The following is a 12,129-nucleotide window of genomic DNA, read 5'->3' as shown; positions in this document are numbered from 1 at the left end:
CAATTGTTTTTGGAGGTTAAGTCCACTACATCCGTATCACATCCTTAAGAAACTATAAGAGTACTGAGATAAAGTGTTCACGAGGTGGAGATTCCAATTAGTGAGTGCTGGAGAGTCCAAATAAAGGGCGCATGCCATTCCCTGAAACGGTTATAGTCCTTTTGAGGACAAATAAACTTTTGTGAAAATCTGCTGCTCCTTTTCCCAACTACGTCTAATTTTACTAAGCATTTATCATAATTATCTTGTTATCATTAGCTTTCCTTTATGTTTCACATTCAAATCATAATGAACTCAAAAACATAACGAACATAAAAACATCCAAATTACGGACTCACTTTCCAATAGTCTTCATAAAATGTTATTACATACTGTTTGGTGTTATACTCAATCATATCATTTCATAATGTGGACCCCTATGCATTTTGAACCCGATGACCCTTAGGTCACAACCTTCAGAGTCAACAAAATGTAATACTGAGACACAGTGCTTTCGTACTTGAAATGCCAACTGAACAGCTGCGAATAGTTTTTGTTCGATCAAAGTAGCTGTAAACAGTTAATGAGATGATAAAAATCAAGTCAAATCGATGCAGGATGCATCTTGGAAATACTTCCTCTAAAAGCAGTGGTGTTGGGACAGGCGTTATATCTATGCTTAGGTTTAATAAATCTCGTCGCTTTGTGTGTAGGACACATACAGCCAATTGCTTAAAAACCGATGACCAAACGGATGCAAAAGAAACCATCCGATAATGGGCAACTGGGAATTCAACCTAGGGCAGAGAACATGCAGGACCTTTGCTATGGTCTTGTATTGGAATGGGACAGAAATTGGAAGATGTGTGCGTAGAGATGAAGGGACTAGGTACATGGATTCACGAAAACGACGGATGCTGAGGTGCAGATATTATGTACTGCCGAAATATGCCAATAAACGAGGGATGAGCCTGAAAAATGCTAGGGAGGCAAAATGTTAAATGCTCAGCAAAACGCGGATAGCGAGAAGATGCAAAGGCCGCAAGTTACAGAGACACGAAAGAGTTATGGGGGTGGGGCGCGTGCAAAAAACACCCAGGCTGTAGAAATGAGTGTAGAGGGAACCAGGGCTTGGAGGTAAGGCTGCATTTGACAGCCAAAGAGGAAGACGCAGGCTGCTCCACTGCTCACCTCTCAGGCTCCTGCTGTGGATGTTTGATGGGAGGCGCCGCTGCAGACAGCTTCAGCAGCCTGGACGTAGTTAGCAGGTGCCTCCCCAATACAGCGGCCGCTCTTCCGGTTTCCGGACTAATAAGTATCTAGTGCGCATGTGTAGCACACTGATCCTCAAGACATAAGCTGACTTGGCTCACGCCTGAGTCACAGTTACGCATGCGCGCGAGCGTCAGAACGAAAGTAATATACTTTTCCCTACCTTTCAGAAGCATTGAGAAAGCGCTATGGCAGGCAAAGAGAGCGTGATAAAAAATGTCCACTGGCCTGCAGGAGCATGTTATTGGCAGTGCATATTCCAAGTCACACAAGACCCGTCCCTGTTAGCTGAAGCCCACCGAGAAATCGGGCTTTTGCGTGCAGGAATCGGGAGGAGGGAGACTAGCATTGAAATTGGTAGTATCCCTCCTGAATAGGGATTGTTGCTTTCCATTTAAGCATTGCATGGAATATACCAAAGTTGCAATTGTATCTAAATGCATCATTGCTATGGAGAAGTGATGAAAGCGTATGCAATAAATAAGCACAGCCCGGAAGGTGGACATGAACATTGCCATTAATGGAAGCCACAAAAATCTGATCACCGGGAGACCTGCTGACAAGTTCGCAACACATAACAGTATCCAACCAGGAGACACAACCAGTCCATAACATAGATGCCTAGGTCTGTGGCAACTGCTACAGGATCAGCTCAAGAACACCAGCACTACAAAAAGCGTCTCACAATCAACTGTGATTAAGCAGGCCATGCAACAGAACTGGATAGCAGGCAATATGCCACATTGCACTAAAGCTTACATGCCTGATCATATGTGTACTAATCATAGAGCAAATTGGGGGAATGGACAAGTCTGTCACAGAAGCATAAAGTGAGCAAGAGTACAGGGTAGGCTAAAAGAAGTGGGGAAGAGAGGCCAGGGAGATGACGGGGAATTTGGCACATTTGTTCCTGAATCAATAGCTGATGATGAAACTAGAAGGATTCATGCTAGAAACAGAAAGTTGATACATAGTGATGACGCAGAAAAAGAGGGTCCAACATATATTCATATATCATGTAACCAAAATCGTATAATGTAGTGTGATTTTAGTAAAGAAAATAATGTACGAGGGAAATTGTGCCCTCGGGGTAGTTCGCCAATATTATAAACGAGCTTTATTAATCATGGAGAATTGAAAAATGTAGTAATCTGTCATAATTACAAATGTGTGCCATGATTTCTTGTTGAAACTGTTTATGCTTAGCTTAAATTTAGTAGAGGCTTTGGCCTAGTTGCTTGACCTCAAATTCAACTGTATGTTTTTTTTCTTGCTTTTAAAAGAACCTTATTCTGTATTTTTCCAGTAGAGATGACTAATGTACTTATCTCAAATGTTTCGTACTAGGCCGGTTTCATCCCCTCTGATCCAAGGTCAGCCTGCAGGTGCGGACAATGAGGGTACAGATACCAAAAATAATTGGCAAAACTTGTTACAACTTGTGTTCCAAGGACAATGTATGCATAAATGAGTACTAGTAGAAAGACATTTTTCATTGGCCAATTTGAAGCCATCCTATGAACCCTCCAATGGAAGACCCTGCAGAATTTGGAATGTTTCTTACTTAAACCCACTGGACAAAGAGAGTCAGCCATTTTCTACGATGCCATTTTGAAGTTTGATCCAAGACGCCATCTTAGACGACATCTTGATGCCCTTTTCTCTCTCGCAGAGAAAGAGACTTTAAAGAATTCTCACCCTAGAGACTTTAATTTAATTTGCCCCGTCTTGCCCATGCAGTGACTTTTCCCCTTTCTCCTTGCTGCTGCAAGGAAATCTGCCCTTTTAAATTCTGCCCCATGCAGATCGAACCAGTACCTGAAGGACGAAGACTTTCTTGAATGCTGACTGTAATTGGTAATTATGAAAGGATAATTGTATTATGCATTGTGTTTTTCCTTTTAGGTACCAACTGCTATTTTGATAGGGCCCAAGCTAGAAGTTTTCCAAATTTGTATTGACTAAATTCGTTTTGCATGAAGCCCCACATGCCAATGCTAATTAGAGGTTAGTCGAGGTATGCACTTGACGCACCATGTTGAATTGAAATCTTGTCATGCTGACCGATATATGCAATTAGTCAAATTCAATTACTCATATTAGTGATTTGTATTGCCATAACTGAATGTATCATAATTCAGATTTTGCGTAGATTGCGTTTCTTCCGCCGTCATGGACAGCTAGTAATGTTCGTATACATATATCATTTGGTTTTGAGACTTATTGACATTGTGCTAGCTTTGTTAATATAGGGAAATAAATTCACTAACTTGTAATAAACTGGTGTGGTTATTCATGACTGAAAGGTCATGGTGCGGCGAAAAATCGCGACGTCACTAGGAGCTGCGCTGGGATAGGTTGGTCGGTGAGAAGGGTCGCGCACGGATTGGATGCAGTCCGTGAAGCGCAATTGGCGGGGAAAGGCAAGCGAAGAGTATTCCGGGAATTAAAGTCAATTATTGATTACACATTTTAGAAAAATAGAAGATGAAAAGATGACATTTTTCAAAGCATTTAAGAGTGCCATGAGGGGAGATGTTTATATTAAAGCAAATGTAGGAGAAGAAACACCGCCTGAGGGTACACCAGCTTACATCGTGATCGAAGAAAAGGGTGTCGCACCATGTCTTTGGTTAAAGCAATGGTGTAAATTGACAGAGAAGCATGGAAGTGTAGCGTTCCCTATCCATGGGTCGTTTAACCTAAGGGTTTTGGAGAATCTAAGATTTGCGCTATACGACATGAAAGTACCTCCAAGACCGGCACAGTTTGAGGCACTAGCAATTTGGGAGCTAATAGCTAGAAACCAACAGCAAAAGAAATTTGAGACAAGAATAATAAAAGTAGAAAAGACACTAGCGGATGCTAGGTGGGATACCACACAAAAGGTTTGGAGATCAGACGTATTGCAGCAAGTTAAATTGTTCCCAGCAATTACTGATGAAGCAGAGACGGAAGGAAGGAAAGCTACCTATAAAACAAATAGGAGTCAGTCCAGACATAGAGAGAATAACAGAAATTCTAAAAGGTCAGACGAGTCAGACGATGAGGAGTTCATTATACAATTGCTAAATGATCGCCCGCCACCATATGTGGAAAGCGAAAAAGGCTCAAGCATTAGTACTGCCCCTACAGCACCAACACAGGGTAATGTAACACCGAATTTGAGAATATAACAAAGACAGAACGGTCCCAATATGCCTTTTTCACCACAGATACCACAAGTCCAGAGGATATATCCTGATGTGCCTAAATTGAAACTTGTCGATACTTATCAGCCGCAGCTTCAAAGGCACTGTTGTGATGAGCATAATTTGGGAATGACTTCTGACTCGATGGCCCAGGGAGGACAGAGTTATCAAAACCCGACGTTGATTCAAGCCGAATCAACACAATTTTTGATGCCTCAAAAGCAGGCACAAGAAGTGCTGAGGTACACTAGAGTAACAGAAAGCCAGTTGGGTATGCCAACAATGATGAACCATAATGTGGGGATCAACATGCCACAAAATTCAGGGAACAGACAGAATCCAGATGCAATATCTCTGCCTATCACTGTGGGTCCGCCAGTACCATTGTATATACGGGCAAACTCAAATGTATGCGACCAAGGGGTAATGACACAAAACGAGACAGGGGGAAGATCCATAGAAAATACTCCAGAAATGACTCCGATAGCAACACTGCCAAATGGATCTGGGTCTCTGTCGGAATTTAGTCCAATTCCAATTTGTGCTCCGTCGACTGTGGTAAGGTCAAATCCACCACTATTGGTACTGTTAACTTCGATAACTGAAACGTTACAGCAACAATCAGTAGCAGTTGATGTAAGTGCTACACTGATGGGACAGAATGCACAACAGCTAACACAATGGTTCAACAGTCTGAACTCGCCACAGAGTACATCTAGCGGGAAAGGAGAAGAATACCTGAATAAAATAAGATTGAGCATGGAAGCAGATGAACTAGTAGAGGGAACAATGGGTCTGAACAGGTTAGAATCATACACAGAAGAAGAGCTGAGATACATGTGCCCTAGGATCACAAGAGAAGTGAGTAGCATACATAAGAAGTTACAAGAAATTGCAGACAGAAACGAGATCGATATAAGTAAGACTAAACACTTGAGCAGAAGCTACAGGTTAGACTTCGAGACGAAAGATTTTGAACACATGAGATCGGCAGGGATGAAAACACACCTTAAAGAGATACTGCAGAGTGCGCAGGTCTGGAGATGTCTGGATAAATGGGAAAGTAGATGGGTTAAGAAAAAGGACAAAAAGAAAGACAGTACCCCAGATCGGAATGAAAAGGCACAACAGAATGACGACCTGATAACCATGTTGCCAATGAGAGAAACAGCAGGGGGAAAACTTGTACATGTACCGTGGCACAGGTGCGATATTCAATCCTTTACGGATGATTTCCCCAAGTTGAGAGAGAAACCGATTGAATGGTATCAACAGACAGATAGATTTGTGAAACTCGCAAAATGTCTCTGGGAAGACCTGAATACTTTATTTGAAATTGTGGTTCCGGCGGATTTATGGGAAGATTGCAAAAGGGCTGTAGGTTGGCCGACAAGTGAACGAGAAAGGGACAGGGACACAGGTGCACCATCACCTATGGTAATGAGTTTATACCATAAGGTGATTGAGCACTTGAAGACCAAGGTTGCGTCGAAAAATGTGGATTGGCAGAGGATTGACAGAACAGCACAGGAGGCTAAAGAGTCGATACATGCGTACTATGAAAGATAGTTGAAAGCGTTTAAAAATTACAGTGGTACGGAAACGATTGAGGCAAAGGACATGCTCCATTTCGTGTTCAGATTTGTGGAAGGGCTGAGACCCGAGGTCAGTCAGATGATTAAAATGCATTTGATTTGTTGGCAGTCAAAATCGATCGATGAAGTGTTGAACTATGCAAAATACTGCAGTGACGAGATCGAGACAAAACAGAAAAGGTTGAAAGAAAAGGTGATGGTGATGCAGCTTAGAGCAGCTCAGACAGGTTTGCAAGGTTTGCAAGGTTTTCAACAACAGATGCCGCAGCAGCAACAGCAGGGAAATGCTATGTTTCAGCCGCAGATGAGAGGTAGAGGTCGAGGAGGTTTTGTGAATAATGGTCCTGACATAAATACTGTTATGATTCCAAATGGTATACAGGCAATGAAGAAGGTGATGCCATGTCACACGTGCGGAATCGTCGGGCACTGGAAACAGGAGTGTCCAATGATGGTGCAGGAAGGTGTAGGTCAGCAAAACAGTGATGTCAATGCATTTCAGAATATGAGAGGACCGAAATTGAGAGGTCCAAATCCAAATTTTCAGACTAATGTAAATCAGATGCAGGGTTTACAACCCATACAACCGCAGCAGGTGCAAATGCCCCGTGCACAAATGGCGCAGTTACAGCCAATGCAACAGCAGTTTCCTATGGTACCTAATCAGCAAATGCAAATACCCTTAGCACCAATGAATCAGCAACAAGTAATGCTTCCTCCACAGGTCACGGGTCAAGGAATGAACCAAAATGGCACAGTACACCAATTCCCATTACACAGTGAAAATGGAATAAACGATGTATGGGAGAGTGAAAGTTCAGATGAGGAGGGAAATTGTATGCTTGCAGCATCTTTGGAAGTTGATCAAAAGGGTCCGTATGTGGAAGGAAGAGTTATGGGTCACCGCGTTTCATTCTTGGTTGATACTGGAGCTACACGCTCCACTGTTAGGAGCATCGAAGTACCAAATTTGCCACTTTCAGGTAGGACAGTTCAAGTAGTGGGAGTGGCAAATAGGTACCTGACAAACCCAATCACAGATCCAGTGCAAGTCAGAATTGGTAACTATCAAGGGTCACATAAATTTGTGGTGTGCGACTCAAGCCCGATTTCACTATTAGGGAGAGACTTATTGTGCAAATTGGGGTGTTCGATTATGTGTTCAAACGATGGAATTAAAATCCAGACAAACAGTGAAGGGGAAGAAAAGGACAGTGTAGGAGGGGACGAAGTGGAAACTGTCGATGAAGAGTATCCTCTGATTACTCTTTATCCAATGCTCACTGAAGCAGATATTCCTGCTGAGTTACAGGAAACAGTTGGAAAGGAGGTGTGGGATATGACAGGGAAAGAGGTAGGATTGGTCAAAGGAGTAGAACCAGTGAAAGTGACTGTAAAACCCAATGTAACCTTTCCCCAGACCCCACAATACCACATGGCACAAGACACCCTCATGAAAGTCGCCCAAATCATTGATGAGTTTGTAAAACAGGGAGTACTAAAAGAAGTGTTAAGCAGCCCATGTAATTCACCAATTATGGGACTGATAAAACCGAGTGGAAAAGTCCGGATTGTTCAGGATTTGAGGAAAATAAATGACATAATAGTCAAATGTTGTCCCGTAGTACCAAATCCAGCTGTGATAATGTTTCAAGTTCCCTGTGATGCTGAGTGGTTCTCAGTTATCGATTTGTCACAAGCATTCTTTTCTGTGCCACTTCATGAGGACAGCCAATTTCTCTTTTGTTTCAAATTCCTAGACAGGGTCTACAGTTGGTGTCGAAAACCTCAAGGGTTTTCGGAGTCACCATCAATTTTCAATCAGATTCTAAAGAAAGATTTGGAATCGTTGGAATTACCGTTCGAATCAACCTTGGTGCAATACATTGACGATCTGCTAATTGCATCCAAGACAGAAAGTGACTGTACAGCTGATACCATTGCCCTATTGAATAATTTGGGAAGGAATGGACACAAAGTGTCCCCTACAAAATTACAATTCTGCCAGAAGAAAGTGAAATATTTGGGTCACCAAATAGAGAAAGGGTCACAAAGAATTATGAAAGAAAGGATAACAAGTGTACTTCAGATGAGTCCACCGAAGATGAGAAGAGAAGTGAGAAAGTTTTGGGGAATGGTGAGCTATTGTCGCCAATGGATTCCCAATTTCTCAACTCTAGCAAAACCATTACTGAAACTGACCCAGTAAAGATGCGCTGGATGAAATAGAGTTGAAAGGAGATGAGATGGATGCTTTTATTAAATTAAAGGAATGCATGTGCAGGGCTTCAGCTTTAGGTATGCCTGATTACACAAAGCCATTCACATTGTTTTGTCATGAACGTGATGCATGTTCCTTGTCTGTCTTGAATCAAGCCCATGGTGGCGTTAACAGACCAGTAGCATATTTTTCAGCTACTTTGGATCCGGTCGCAGCAGCACTGCCCGGGTGCTTGCGTGCCGTAGCAGCAGTTGGTATAAGCTTAAGTCAGAGTGAAGGAATAGTGATGGGAAATCCTTTAACAGTCATGGTCCCTCACTCAGTCGAGATACTTTTGACACGTTCCCGAACACAGCACATGACTGGTGCTAGGCTTACAAGGTACGAGACAATAATTTTGGGTTCACCAAATGTGCAGCTGAAAAGGTGCACTACGTTGAATCCAGCAACCTTGTTTCCCAGTGAAAATGTCGAAATTGAGAACGCTGAAGACGTCGAGCACGACTGTCTTCAGGTGACTGAATTTTGTACAAAACCAAGACCTGATATCAAAGACACCCGATTGGAAGAAAATGATCAAGTCCTTTTTGTCGATGGTTCATGTTTAAGAGATGCACTGGGAATATTGAAAGCAGGATATGCTGTATGTACGATAACAGGTGTTCTGGAAGCATATTGGCTTCAAGGAGTTTACTCCGCACAAGTAGAGGAATTGGTAGCACTTACTAGAGCTTGCTAACTTTCCGCATTGATGAAAGTCACCATTTATACTGACAGTCAGTACGGATTTGGAATAGTGCATGACTTTGGACAGTTGTGGTCACAGAGAGGCTTCATGACCTCTTCAGGATCTCCAGTGAAAAATGGTGAAAGAATAAGAGAACTGTTACATGCCATTCAGTTACCTGGAGAAGTTGCGGTGGTAAAATGCAGTGCACACTCAAAATCACAAGACTATGGCCCTCATTCTGACCCTGGCGGTCGGCGGAGAGACGGCGGTCGGACCGCGAACAGACCGGCGGTATTAAAAATGGCATTCTGACCGCGGCGGTCCCCGCCGCGACCGACCGCTACTTCTCCACTCCGACCGCCACGGCGGTCATGACCACGGGGCTGGAGTTTGCGCACTCCGGCCCGGCGGTCGTCCCAAGACCGCCAAGGGTATTATGACCCTGCCTACCGCCGCGGTTTCTTGCGGGCGGGAACCGCCGTGCGAACCATGGCGGTAAGCACTATCGGGGCCAGGGAATTCCTTCCCTGGCACTGATAGGGGTCTCCCCCACCCCCCACTACCCACCCGAGTCCTCCCCCCACACCCTCCACCCCCCTGCCACCCCCCAGAGGTGGTACGAACCCCCTCCCCACCCCCACCCCGACATGCACATACATGTACCCCGACATGCACACACCCCCAACATGCACATATACACACCCCCTACACACACATACACAACGGGGACACATACCCGCACACATACATGCCGACATGCGCACCTGCCGAACAGCACACATTACCCATAGACACAGCAGCACCCCCCGCCCGCATACACGCACTCACACACCCCCTCTACACACTCACACGCACACCCCCATGCACGCCCACATCACACAACACCCCCCCACCCCCTCCCCTCACGGACGATCAACTTACCTTGTGCGTTGGTCCTCCGGGAGGCGACGGGAGCCATAGGGACGTGACCGCCAACAGAAGACCGCCAACAGAAGACCGCCACACGGAAATGTGGGTCGTAATTCTGTGGGCGGTGTTCTGCTGGCGTGGCGGTGGAGGTTGACCAGTCTCCACTTTCCCGCCGACCGCCAGTGTGGCTGCTGGCGGTTTTCCGGCGGAACGCTCCCAGCGGTCAGAATGCGCACAGCGGCACACCGCCGCGGTCGGCGGTCTTCACCGCGGCGGTAACTCAGCGGTCTTGCGAAAAGACCGCCAAGGTCAGAATGAGGGCCTATGTTTCTTTGGGAAACGGGTATGCAGATCAAGTCGCAAGGTTTTGCGCATTGAACTGTATATTGCTCAGAGATGAATGGAACTTGATAAATGAGCCAGAACTTGAACCAAGCGAAGCCTTTGCTCTAAAAGTTGTAGATACAATTGATGAATTGAAGTCTTTACAAAATGATGTTAGTGAGGATGAGAAACTCTCATGGAGCAAATTACAATGTGTAAAGAAACCAGATGATTTGTGGGTCTCAAGTGAAGGGAAATTGGTTCTGCCAAACAGTCTGTTGACGCAATTGGCCAGATTCTACCATGGACAGGCTCATCTTGAAAGGGACGCCATGGTCAGATCATTCAAAACTGATTGGTTTAACCCCGAATTCCGTCAAGTTGCTGAAGCAGTTTGCCACCGTTGCATTATTTGTCAACAAATGAACGCAGGGAAAGGAACAGTAGTAAATTTGAGCCACATTGGGAGAGCTGGAGGTCCATTCAGCAGGATGCAAATGGATTTTATTGAAATGCCTGTGCATGGAGGCTTGAAGTATGTGTTGGTGATTGTGTGTATTTTTAGTCACTGGATTGAAGCATACCCCACACGTAGAAATGACAGTCTCACAGTTGCCAAACTACTTTTGAGGAAACTAATACCATGTTTCGGATTCCCGATCTCCTTAGAATCAGATAGGGGAAGTCACTTCAATAACAAAGTAATAAAATTACTGTGTGCAGCGCTGAACATTGAGCAAAAGTTGCATTGTAGCAACCGCCCTGAAGCATCAGGTCTAGTGGAGCAAATGAATGGCACATTGAAATCGAGGATGGCGAAAATATGTGCATCAACAAACTTGAAATGGCCTGACTCATTGCCCTTGGTGTTAATGTCTATGAGAAACACCCCTGATAGGAAAACTGGACTGTCCCCGCACGAGATCCTCATGGGCATAGCCATGAGGCTTCCAGCAGTTCCTGCAAATGCTCTTTTGAATATTACAGATGATATGGTATTGGACTACTGCAAAGGTCTAGCTGATATGGTACGTTCTTTTTCTCACCAGGTGGAGGCAACCACCTTGCCACCGATTCAAGGTCCAGGACACGCCCTGAAAGCAGGTGACTGGGTCGTGATAAAGAAGCACGTGAGGAAGTCCTGCCTGGAACCCCATTGGAAAGGACCTTTCCAAGTGATTCTGATGACTACTACCGCTGTGAAGTGTGCGGGAGTTCCCAACTGGATTCACGCCAGTCACACGAAAAGGGTGACGTACCCCACAGAAGAGGAAGTTGAAGCGTTGAAATCACCAGTGACCGACAAGAAAGTACCAGGCACCGAGACAAAGCAACGAGAACCTGGAGGTGAACAAGCAGAATTAGAGGAGGGAGAGATACTCTCTGAGGAAGAAACAGCCGATCCATTTGAGGAGAACGAGGGAGAGACATCAGAAAGTGACGGAGACCCTGAGGGTGACAAAGAGCCTGCGACAAGTGAAGAAGCAGGAGAGCCTGATCAGAGGAGGGCTTTCCCAGAAGCAGACAATACAGGAAAAGAAAAGGAAAACCTGATCGACCTCCTGGAGGAAGAAAAAGAGGAGGGACAAAGTGAAATCGCTCAACCTCTTTCGGAACCGGTTGCAGGTCCCCCAGGTGAAAACAGTGCAAAACGGAGGCAAAGTATATCACCAGTGAAACCAAGGATTAAAGAAATATCAAATGAAAATGAAGAGCCAAAGTTGAAAGTGAAAAGGAAGGAAGTGTCTGTGGCAATAGCAACACCAAGTGAAGAGAAAGACCTGACCAAGGAAGAAAGTACCCGTGAGAGAGAATCAAAGGGAGATGCAAAATTGAAAAGAAAAAGAATACCGAGCAGAAGGTATTCTGGTCCGGAGTGGGCATACATAGCCGCTAATAATTGGTCAG

General features: G+C 44.7%; 1 protein-coding gene across 3 annotated transcripts in view; it reads right to left on the bottom strand.

Moving 5' to 3' along the window:
* USP33 (ubiquitin specific peptidase 33) overlaps positions 1-1,300 on the bottom strand; it is a 399,453-nt gene extending 398,153 nt beyond the window's left edge. For 2 of the 3 annotated variants that reach the window (XM_069232249.1, XM_069232250.1), the window contains exon 1: positions 1,171-1,281. The gene's annotated coding sequence lies outside the window, so the exon portion shown is untranslated. Of the gene's footprint in view, positions 1-1,170 lie in introns of all 3 variants that reach the window. The other variant, XM_069232248.1, reaches the window with a different exon arrangement.
* Between the last annotated feature and the right edge of the window lie 10,829 nt (positions 1,301-12,129).

The sequence above is a fragment of the Pleurodeles waltl genome, chromosome 4_2, assembly GCF_031143425.1.
Source record: "Pleurodeles waltl isolate 20211129_DDA chromosome 4_2, aPleWal1.hap1.20221129, whole genome shotgun sequence".
Lineage (NCBI taxonomy): Eukaryota > Metazoa > Chordata > Amphibia > Caudata > Salamandridae > Pleurodeles > Pleurodeles waltl.
The sequence above is the reverse complement of the archived record's forward strand: the minus strand, read 5'-3'. Positions and strand labels throughout refer to the sequence as shown.